Raw genomic sequence first — 11,510 nt, forward strand, 5'->3', positions numbered from 1 at the left:
CCAAGGCTTTTGCTGCATCTTGCTTTTCTTTTTTCCCTTCCCATTTTTGAATCCCTTTTCATCTGGGCATTTGAGTATGGCTCAGCTACATTAAACTGTGTAACAAAATCCCAGCTGGTTGTTCATTGGGGGTTTCCAGATTTGTAGGGCCAAATCTGGAAACCCTTTGTTCTGGCCATGTGTCTCCACAGCACAATAACAGGTGAGCTGGAGGATCTTCTGAGAAAGCAGTGCAAACAACTGACACCTAAAGAAATCAGCTACTGTAAGACTGCGCATGCTGAACATGTCTAGTTGTGCCTAATGGCAAGAAAACCTAATGACTGTTATTCTATTGGCTATTAGAGAAATACAAATGCCAAGGTATAGACATGCATACTTAAGAAAAAAAAAAGTCAGGACAATCATCAGAGAAAGCTTCCTGTTAATCCCATGTTTTAATATCACAGAAGCATCTCTTATAGCAACTGTGGGAACGCAATGTCCTTTTGAGCTTGTAAAACTGCATTTGCAAAATGCTCTGAGAAGGTCTGCGGGTAATACCACAAACTGGCAAGAAGTGTCATCTAAATCTCCTTCTTCCTATTATTAACTTGTATAATACTGTATGTACTTCAGTAAACTTCACTACAAATCCCACTAGAATGGGAGTGTTTATATTTTGCTATGGAATAGATCACAGAACACTGTCCATCTGTCAAAACACAGGAGTAAATCACGCTTAAACATAATACTCTAGTTGGTGAGCTGAGACCCAGGAAAATCAGGAAACTTGATGAAGACCACACAGGAATGAATGAGAAAGAAGAGGCAACGTAGCATAGTCTGTTAGTCATTACAGACTGCAACTGCACGTACCAGCTTCTGTGACCCCTCACACAGTGCTGGTGTGCAGATCGTTCTAGACTGCTCTATACTACACATATAAAAATTGGCAGAGAACCGTAGTGCCCTCACTGCAGCAGCAATAGTGCTCTCTGATATGGCTGGAGGGAAGGGAGGAGAAGTGGTGCAGAACAACCCTCATAGAACAGGCAGTGCCAGTAGCTAGGAATGATCAAATGTCCCTGCTAAACTCGCAGAGGCATGAAAGGAGCTAATAGCTGACATTTTTAACACTGGAACTTTTAGGCAAGTGAAATCATAATTTTACCAGAATAGTGATATAAACATTGTATCATATATAACTTTTGGCCTAAAGTCCTGTTAGGCAACAGAGCAGTCTTGGAAACTAGATACCTTTGTAATCTATGCCCCTTAAATAGGTTAAATCCTTCTAACACCTTTCATGCCAACATTTCTTCTGTGTAGTGCTCAGGCTCTCATTGTGTCTGACATTTTATTTCCACTATTGAATTGTCTGTTCCTTGTTCTGCTCATTCACAGTGCATGCTGGCCAACCTACAAAAACGTAGTTTGAATGTTTTAAACTACACTAATATATTTTGACTGTATCCTCGCTGACACAGAGGACTGTAACGCAGACAGATGTTCATTGTTACTATGTTAAATAAAGTAGAACTCCCTTGCCATATTCTATATAAAGTATCAAATGATGTAATGAAATTCTGGTCAACTGAAAATTCTATCATTATACCACACAGCATCCCCATAAGCAGCCAGATGCTGTCACCTGCCTGAATATCCCCATGAACACATCATCCTTACAGTCAGAACTGTAGCTGGTTTAACCTGACGTACTGCTAATTGACCGTGTCCAGTAATACAAGTATACTTTTCTCTGCACTGGTGAAAAGACCGAAGACTTTGCTCTGTTCACATGATATATATACATCTGTACACACAGGGTGTGAATAGCTGATTAGAAGAAACATGATCTGCAAGTGGCAGGTGAGACTACTCAGGTAGGCAAAGGCAGAGAAAGAAGGACGGAAAGCCATGCTTAGAGAGAAGGAAGATGTATGCTCTGAAAGAACTTGTTGCAGCCAATTTAACGAGTTTCTGCTCTCTTCCTTCCTTCCCCCATCCCCACCTGCATAGCTGTTGTATCATGTCAGTGACTGAGTTTCTAACACAAGCCCACACACAGCTGTAAGATCACAGCTAAAGAAACAGAGGAGTGCAGAGTGCGAGTGAGACCAAATGCAAACTGTATAAGTTTATATCAACATTGAAACCAGCTTCTTACAGAGCTGTGTCTGGAAGTGTGAAAAGAAAAGAAGCAGGGACAGAAATGAGGGAAAAAAAGGCAGTGAGCTTTACCTTAGGCACTGACTACAAACAGACATTTTACCCTTGACTTAGGTGACTGTGGATCACCTCTGTGACTTCCCCACATGTACCAGGGTGGCAAGATGTACAACACAAATGGACTGGGGAGAGCTGAGAGCAGCAAATGTCCTGTGTGCCCCCACTACACTTGAGGAAGCAGGAAAGGAGGGAAGAGCAAGCATGGCTTTTACTAGGGGAATTTTCAGGCAAGAGAAACCAAACAAAAGATAGCAAACTAAATTTAAACTTTTAGAATTTACAGAAGGGTGCCCAGTTCTTCAAAGGAAAATTTATGTGTGTGGGTACCATCCAGCCAGTCACATGCTGCACGGGAGACTTGGTTGTGGAACTGAGTCCCTTCAATAAGTAAAATGGCTTTGGAAACTGGGCACTGCAATACAACTCCAGCTGAATTCAGTGGAAGATGTAACAAAAAATAGTCCTGAGAATTCTGTACTTCTAATAGATTTGAAACCTTTATCTCTCACCCTTTTTACAGCCCGTACAACACACTATGGGTAGAGAGCATATACTTTCTGGAAGGTGGTAAGGCAGAAAGGAGAAAGTTCTGGATCAGTAGGGTACCTGGGGAGAAAAGGACTGAGAGCAGCCATTCCCAGCAAATGCTGGGGCTTCTAGGGCAATCTGGCATGATGTTGGGCTTTGGAGGCTTTCAGAATAGGACCTCTGGAGCAAGATCATGAGCACTGCACCATACCTGGCTGTAGGACAGTAGTCTCTTTTATTGGAAACTGAATTACCATGAGATCCCCAGCACTTCCACTTCATGACCCTAGTTCAGCACTGCTAACATCACTGAGGGTTGATTTCTCTGTTGGGACAAATTTGAGTTGTCTCCTGTTGAAATGAAAGGCAACAATTAATTGGAGCGTTTGAAGAAAATGTAGTTAGGAGAAATCCTAAGAATGTATGAGGATAGCAAAGCTCTGTGCTCCATAAGCCAGAACTTTGAGTGCTACCACCATTTGCCTGAACAAGGCAGAACACCTGTACCGCCCAGAGCATGGCCACACAGACATATCAGCACATGACAATTAGTCTTATGCAAAGCACCACCGACACAGCTGTATTGCTTCTGGCTTTGAGGAAAGCTTACTTGTATATGTATATATACACAAGCATCTACTTGCATACCTACTAAGCAACGCAGACATACCCTAAGAGATGCTATAAACAGGTTAAAGCAGCCTGGATGCATCTCTGAGAGAACTAAGATGATGTTTCTTACCACGATTCACAAAAGACAGAAACAATAAGTTTGCAAACACCAGTCCCATTTAAGCTTTGCCTGATTAAGGGTTTCAGACAAGGGATAAACTCTCATCTGAGTCTGAGCCTTGCTATACTGCAATTTTGTCTAGGTGCTTATTTCTTCTCTCCTAGAGGATTCACTGCAAAAAAAAGTATCATCAGTGAACTTTCATTAGGAAATATAGGGAGGAGGAAAAACACCGTATGGCATTTCCCAACTGTGTTCATATCACATGCCTTTTACATGTTTACATTTCTTTACCACGGTCTGAGCCCAACTTTCATGCTAACCTTGAACCCTGCAAACTAAATACAACCCTGCCAGTGCAGCTGAAGCAGGTGGGAGAGACAGATAACACAGGATCAGCTCACTCCATGTTGTCTTAAGACAGAGAACATTGCTCCTCAAGATCTATGCTGTTAGAGCTACAGTTCTTGCTACACGGACAAAACTTTGTTTTGGAAATGGCAGTGCAGTGTGTTCACCACCACGTATGAAACTGAATGCAAAATTCTTTCAGTTTTATCATCCAAAGAGTGTACAGGATACTGACTCTGCAGGACAGTGACAGAATGCTGACTGATGCACACTTGCTTCCACCTGAGCAACAGCTTTGGGAACTATTTAGCAGAAAAACCATTATACGGGTCTACTCCTACTCCATAATCTGCCTGAAGAAAATAAATACACATTCCCTTCCTGTACCCTGGATGGCATCTGCTGTGAGCAGTGCTAAAGCTGTCCAACTCCCACAGAGCCATGTCTGCGCTCCAGCTCCCAGCGGAGCTGCTGACCCAATTGCAGCACCTGGGGGGATATTGTGCTAAAATTCCCATGAGCAGACAGGACTGTGAAGCTGCAGGCTGTCATCCAGGATCTGAGCCTTCATTAAGCAGTTTTGTTTCTGCAAGATAATTAACGGTGTAAATGAATTGGCAAGAACCCTTTTGCATGAAAGGCCAATAAAACAATTCTTGATCCTTAACGTGGCCTCTAAGATTGTATAATCATAACATACATGTTCTGCATAATCTTCATTTTATTTTTCAATTCGCTTCATTTTGAAACAAGCTCCGCTCCCCACTCACCCTGGAAGACAGATAATATTTTATGAAGTATTTTGGCAGAAGACACATTATTATATTTGTTGGTGACAGCAGAACAAATTAAAGTAAAAGTGAAAAAAAAAATTAAAGCTGTCAGAAAGAGGTCAAATTCCAGCCATTTCTCTGGAGTAAAGTTCAGTTTTGAAGTAATTTTTCAAACGAGGTCTTACATTTACAAAATCTAATGAGGTTAATTTGAAAGTGAATGAGCTAATCATTGGTTTGATACCCTGGACACTGCAAATGTATTGCTTCCCACGGTGTGATAACATTAGCTATCATCTTTCCTCTGCTACTGTCAAAAGAATCATTTTTGTTTCAGACAGAGGCTCTGACTTCCATATTCATGAAAGCTTGTGCTGCTCCATTGTCTTAACACTGGAAAAAAACATCTCTGGAAGGATCGCGACAATCTGAGTCAGTAAGGGTGGAAAATAGGATGCTGCCTGCTGAACATTACCTGCTCAGGATAGCTATGCTTAGGCTGCGAATCTTTCCAGGGAACTGAGCATGAGTTCTACCTTATCTAAGTTGTTTGGTTCTTTTTTTTTCCCTTTATGATTTCTGTGGCCTTTCTGGCATCACTTACAGAACAACTCGCAGTAGGTGCTGAGTTTAAATATTTCCAAAATTGGCTGGTTTCACCCTGTGGCTTTGAAGCACATATAAATTCTACAAGGCAGAAAAAGTGAAAATAATGGCCTGCCTCCCAGCTCTAGGCCACTGAGCTGAATCATGCTACCATGTAAGAGTTGTTCAGTGGCATACTTGAGTAGTGCTTACAGTTTCAATACATCTCCTGACTTAGAGATGTCAACATCCAAACTCCTCTCCTGTCTAGCTCTACACAGCCAAAGCCCTCAGGCAGAGCTTTAAAAAGCAAGCGAGAACTTAGAGGGACAGCAGCCCTAACACAGATGTTTACTATTCAATTAATTAACAGTGTCTTGGCATTAAACACTTGCACATTGAACCCAGAGAACAGAAACGTATAGGAGAAGGAGAATATAACAGGAAAAAAAAACACAGAAAAAAAGAAATCTATTTCAATATTAATTAGGAGGGGGAAAAGAATGGAATTTTGAATCCAAAACTCTGCCGCCAGTTCAAAACTGACAAAAAAAGGCCTCACGATATTGCTGGCTTCCCTCTTTGCACTGAAAACAAACCCATACATAGGTATTACCATGGAGCAAGTCCTGTGAAAACACAGGGTAAACAGTCCTCCTACCCTTCCCTTGTGTCACACTTCTCAGTGTATGCTCCTTATCACAAGGCTTCAGTGCTAAATAATTTCCCCCTTTTCCCATTCCTGCCCAACTCACCAGTCCCAGTGCCCACTCATGAGCTAGCCATCATCCCCTTCCAACCTCCTCTTTTCAGAGGGCTGGTGACACGGGCCTGTGTGGAGGAACTGCTTTACTGTTGGGTATTTTACTGTCTGGACCACAGTGTTTTCAGCTGCTGCTTCTTAAGCTGTGAGAAAATAACTAATGTAATACAATGGCTATCTCCACCCTAAAGCTTGTGATTTTTCAAAACCATAAAGTGACTACGTGGCAGCCACTGCCCTAACTTTTAATATATATCTATACATGTATGTATATGTATTTATAAATTTATATTTGTATTATATATATCCATACTTCTTAAATGGATAATGAATGAAGCTACTGATTACAACTTGTACACAGAAAATGTTGGTGTAGGCTACTCTGGATGCAGGCTACAGAACTCCAAGGACTTTGCTGAGAGGAAAAACCATCAGAAAAATCTCTGTGTTACACAATTAAACACACTTACGAAACACTGCCTAACCAGTGACTTTTGTACATTGACTTGAAAGTACAGCTGCAAGCTGTACAAAGGAAATGACGACAGGATATAAAGGACTAGGGAATATTCAATATTTACTAAACAAAGATCTTAGTCTGAGCATGTGTCCAGTCATACCCTAAGCATCTGAAAGAAACAGCTCGCTGTGCTTGGACAGATTGGAGAGTCATTGCTGTCATCTTGCAGTGCATATGCAATAAATCACCTTGCATTAACGTACTTGCAATAGCTGATTTTTAACTCCCTTCTTAAATGATGAACTCAAGTTAGAAAGGCTTTAGCAAGCCAAAAGGCACTGATAAATACTGGAACAAAACCTGAAACCCTGAAAGGCTCACTGTAATTTTGAGAAGCTCCTTTCACACCATAGTTGTTCAAAGGAATTCTCTCCCAAGGAGCCATTTCCAAGGTCAGACCTGAACTCATGTAAAATCACACCAACTTGTTGAAAGGGATTTCACAACTTTATCTGACTTCTGGGGTGACCAGAGAGCAGTTCAGAACAGTTTTAATATAACCAGATGAGAGTTGTTCCTTTAACACAATATGTTATGTCTTCTCCTTGGGAACTGAAGAAAAGGGCTATTGTAAAACATAATTATTTATGAACTGTGTTATGGTGTTTGCCAGATGACAGTGTGCAAGGGGCCCCATGTTTAATCAGGCTGTTCAGAGTTTAGGCACTGTACTGACAGACTGCCACTTTTTAGGAGTCTTTAGTCTGGAGAGACAACAGAGGCAAAAGGTCAGACATTACCATGCTGGAGATGGCCAAAAGTGATAAATTACTTGCCCAGCTTCAGAGAGCAAAATCTATGGTAGAGCAGGAAACAGTTCAGGTCTCTTGAGGCCCATGGTTGCACCTCTGCTGTGCTGTGACTCACAGCTAACTCACGGTTGATTAACGATAGTTTAAATTTCAGTTACCACAGATTACCCATCTCCTCTCCCATTTGCTCAAATTTTCTAGGATCACATTTCACTGGCACTTTTGTTTGTAGAAATTACTTTTGAGGCCCAGATAACTAAGCATCTGCAGATAACAAAAGAGGATAAAAGACAAAAGATTCACAAAAGAGGATAAAAGACATAAGATCTGTAATTCCATGTCACTCATTTGAGTCAATCACAAGCAAATAGCAGTCCCAGTTCTGATAAGATACATTTGAAAAGACCTTTGCTTTGCTAGCTATAAATTCATGGGAACTGTGATCACTTGTGGTTAGTCCTTGACAAGGGTAAGAGCTATAGTCTTAAAATAAATTATTTGCTAACACCCTTAAAGTAGACTGCATTGGAAGGGGGAGCCCTGGTGGTCCCACCTTTAAGATGGACTTGCTTCTGCTTGCAGGTTTTCTGCTCTCATTTAATCAGGATCCTCTGTCATCATTGCATTTCCTGAACATTCCCATAATTGATTTACTTTTTTACTCAGATGTATCCCAACTTCTTTTCTCAGCTGCTGCTTATGCAGTGATTTGAGCAAACTGATAAGCAGACATTTGCTGGATCACTGTAGAAACGGTTTGCTTGATTCCTACCTGCTAACATGGGTGGCGGATTGAAGAGAACCACACAGAAAAAAAGGAGTGGTAAGTCAAGCTTTTCACACCTTTTGAACGTGTTTGAAATGCAACTTGCTCTCCTTTTACCTTCATAGTTCAACTAAAATTGACTTCTGAAACAGGTCTCTTGTTCAAGTAAAGCCTGGCTCCTGCCTCATATAGCAGTAGGTTTTATACCCCTGCACTTACAATTCAATCCAGAATCAATACCAACTTCTCTAAGCTGGCTGAAGCTTTTTATTTTTATTTCCTATTGGGAGCTGCAGGAACAAAAAACTGTAATATTTAGTTTCCCTCCAAGTTTCTTAGTGCTGCTTATCTCTGGAAGGGGGTTTGAGCTTTCCCTGCTTTAAGGGAAAACAGACAGAGATGGGGAAGCAGTGTTATTTGTGCCATTAGCAGCATTGCTAGTTTTCTCACACCCTAGCATTGCTAGTTTTTGACACCCAAAACTAGGTGAGAATTTATTGTAGGATGCTTTGTTTTTCCTTCCCCCCCCCCCCCCCCCCCCCCCAGTACCTGTGCAAGGCACAGAAAGCATCAGAAACAGCTGCATAGTGTCTGGCTAGAAAAACCTTAAGAAAGTCATGTACGTCAAGTGTGCTTGGTGTTGCCGTACAGTGAGCCCAATCATTATTTGGTAGTTAACTTTCTCTTTTATGATCTCATTTTCCCTTGTAACTGTGAAAATGAAAGGGTTTTGCTAAATCCTAGCAGCTTGTTCCAAAGTCAGGGGAGACTGCATGCAGTATTGAGCACCACAACATCATGTCAGGGAAAATAAATGAAATGGCTTTGTGGTCTTAGCTTGTGAAAAAATGAGGTGAATTTTTTTTTCCATGTGCTGAATGAGCCCAGACAAAATCTGTCTAGATACTAGGCTCACTGCAACCTGCTTGTATCATTTTTTGGAAGAGTGAACGGTCTGTTTTATGGCAGACACTCAACCATGCTACACACTCTGAAAAATGCTCCCTTTTCTGAGAATAAAATGCTCCATAGCTAGATAAGACAGACTGGAAGTTATTTGGTAGAGTCTTCTGGAATAGCAAACACTGGCTGTGATTTTATACAACACTAATATTTTTTTCTTATTTGCTAACCCCTCTTGAATCAGAACTAAATGAATAAACCCCAATAAAAAAGAGAATTCAAAAAAAGCAAGTGCCTGTTCCAGGTGACCTCATATGTTGGAGAGCAGCTTCTGGGTGATTGTGGGTTACTGGAAGTCTATTCTGGGTAGAAGTATATGTGTTGTTTTGGTTTTCTTTCCCCAGGACTAGGATGTCTCTAAGCTTCTATTAAGTTGATTCCAATTAAATACAGATTATTTAAGCCTCAAAATTTCAGTTCAAGGAACTTCAGATTTTTGCTTTCTAATAAAAACCCCAAACCAAACAAAAACAAAAATACCCACCCAAAACAACAATAACAAAAATCCGCACCCACCCCACAACAAAGAAACAACAAAAGCTTCACGTTATTCCAGGATTATCCATGTGTAAAGCGTCTGTTTTCCGGTCTCTATCTACCCACATTCCAGTGAATTTCATTTACTATCAAACCACTGTCAAACGGGAGAGACAGCATTTTCTGTAATTAACAGCTGATAAGTCTCATTTTAAACACTGAAAATATAAATGTCCAGTTTAAGTCCAGCAAACAGAGAATGAAAAAGGAACTTTCAGGATAAGGTTTATATGAAGATCCTGCAGCCTTCTTTTGTGGGGGGAAGCAGTACAAAGAAAGTAACTTTTTTTTTTCCTTTAAACATACAGGTGACAATTCCTACATTTTCATTCACAGCTTCTCAAACATTAAGTATATTAACGCCCCTAAAACTGCTTATTCCATGGCTACATTCCAAATACTAGCAAGACACTTATTCATTGCAATAACTGAAAGCACCACCCATTCTCACTGTATCTTTCAGGCCACAATCGCTGGTGTCAGATATGTTTTTACTAACGGGACTGTGGAACTGCTAAGCAGAGAGCTTTCCCACCCTTCCCTTCTCCAGGCATCCGACAAGCCACAGTTTCAGATTGGCCACACCCTGCTTGTTATTGTTGAACTGAAATATTAAAGGTGGGTTCTTTTATATTTTCCTTAGCCTTTCACCTTTATTTAAAATAGAGTGCATTCAAGGGACATCTGTGTTCCTGGCAACATCATCACGTGAAGATTTCTATAAATAACCTCGCTATTAAATAAGTGGCTGGAGTACAGCACTTACTGGCTCGATGAAGTCAGTATTGTATTATTTATTCTTGGTAGATCTGACTGCTACTGAAGTAAAGTATACGTTTGTTTTCATTTTGAAATCATAAATTAAGGTGCAATAAACTTGAAAAGCAAGATTCAGAAGGTGCTTTGCCAAAACTGCTAAATTTTCCAAGTGGCACTGCTAAAATGACTAACGCCCTAATTGAAAAAGTAGCTACTGAATTTCTTAACTTAAGTTTTTAAAGGGAATTTTCGACAGTGTGGTTTTTAGTCTCTTTTATCTTTGTGTTTTTCAGCTATAAAGTGATGTTAATAACACTTTGCTAGTTCACAGAAGTAGTATGATGGTTAAAACATTCATGTGAGTAAAGTACATTGCGTTTCCTGACTGAGACCCTACAATACAGAAATTATTTCAATTTGAGACACTTGGCATGTGAAGGATCAAAGTAAATGCTAGATCATTTTCTTCTGCTTTCACAACTGAAAAAAAAGTGAACTTTATAAAACAGATGCCATACTTTCAAAGAGCTACAGAACATTCATATGCATTCATAGCATAACGTAGACATACCCAAGCCACTCGTAAACTGAACTGGTCAAGGTCTAGTCAATGCTGTAATTTGCTGCGGAAATTAGCTTGACAAACTTCTTACTCCATTTCTAAACTATTACTCTTAAATAAGCTAACTTGGTAAACCTAGCTTGAATGTTTATGCTTACATGCTAACATGTTTACAAGGATATCATGGATGCAAGAAATTTATGTGAGTTTGGGACAAGTATGAATAAGATTTTGTGTTGCTAGGAGTTCTGCTTACTGGTGAAAACATGTTCCTCCTTATCTTCTGTCAGCTCCCCTGCTCTCTTGGTGAGGTCAGTCTTTTTTCCTCGGTACCACTGGCCCACTACCTTGGATGGCAAAATGATTTTATGCCAGCTTTCAATATGGCTGGTTTGCACATCCAGGAATCATGACAGAATTGTCTGTAACACTCCACTTTTGGAGACAGGATGTTGGACTAGATGAACCCATGGGCTGTAAGGCCCTTCTTAATTTCCAGCAAAACTAAATCATGTGTCGTTTTACCCCTAAAAAATGCAAATACAAAAATGCTATACTAGTAACAAGTTCATTAGTGAATGCGTTCCAAATCAAGAATTAAGACTGTAGTTGTAACAGTCAGTTAATGACTGTTATTTGTTACATTTTTCATGTTATCTACTGCGGAGACATGAAATTAGATCTTCATGGGTCAAGTATAGTGGAAA

This window comes from Pezoporus flaviventris, unplaced genomic scaffold (genome assembly GCF_033815535.1).
Source record: "Pezoporus flaviventris isolate CSIRO_AGI_PZ_B2104156 unplaced genomic scaffold, CSIRO_AGI_Pfla_v1 ptg000006l, whole genome shotgun sequence".
NCBI lineage: Eukaryota > Metazoa > Chordata > Aves > Psittaciformes > Psittacidae > Pezoporus > Pezoporus flaviventris.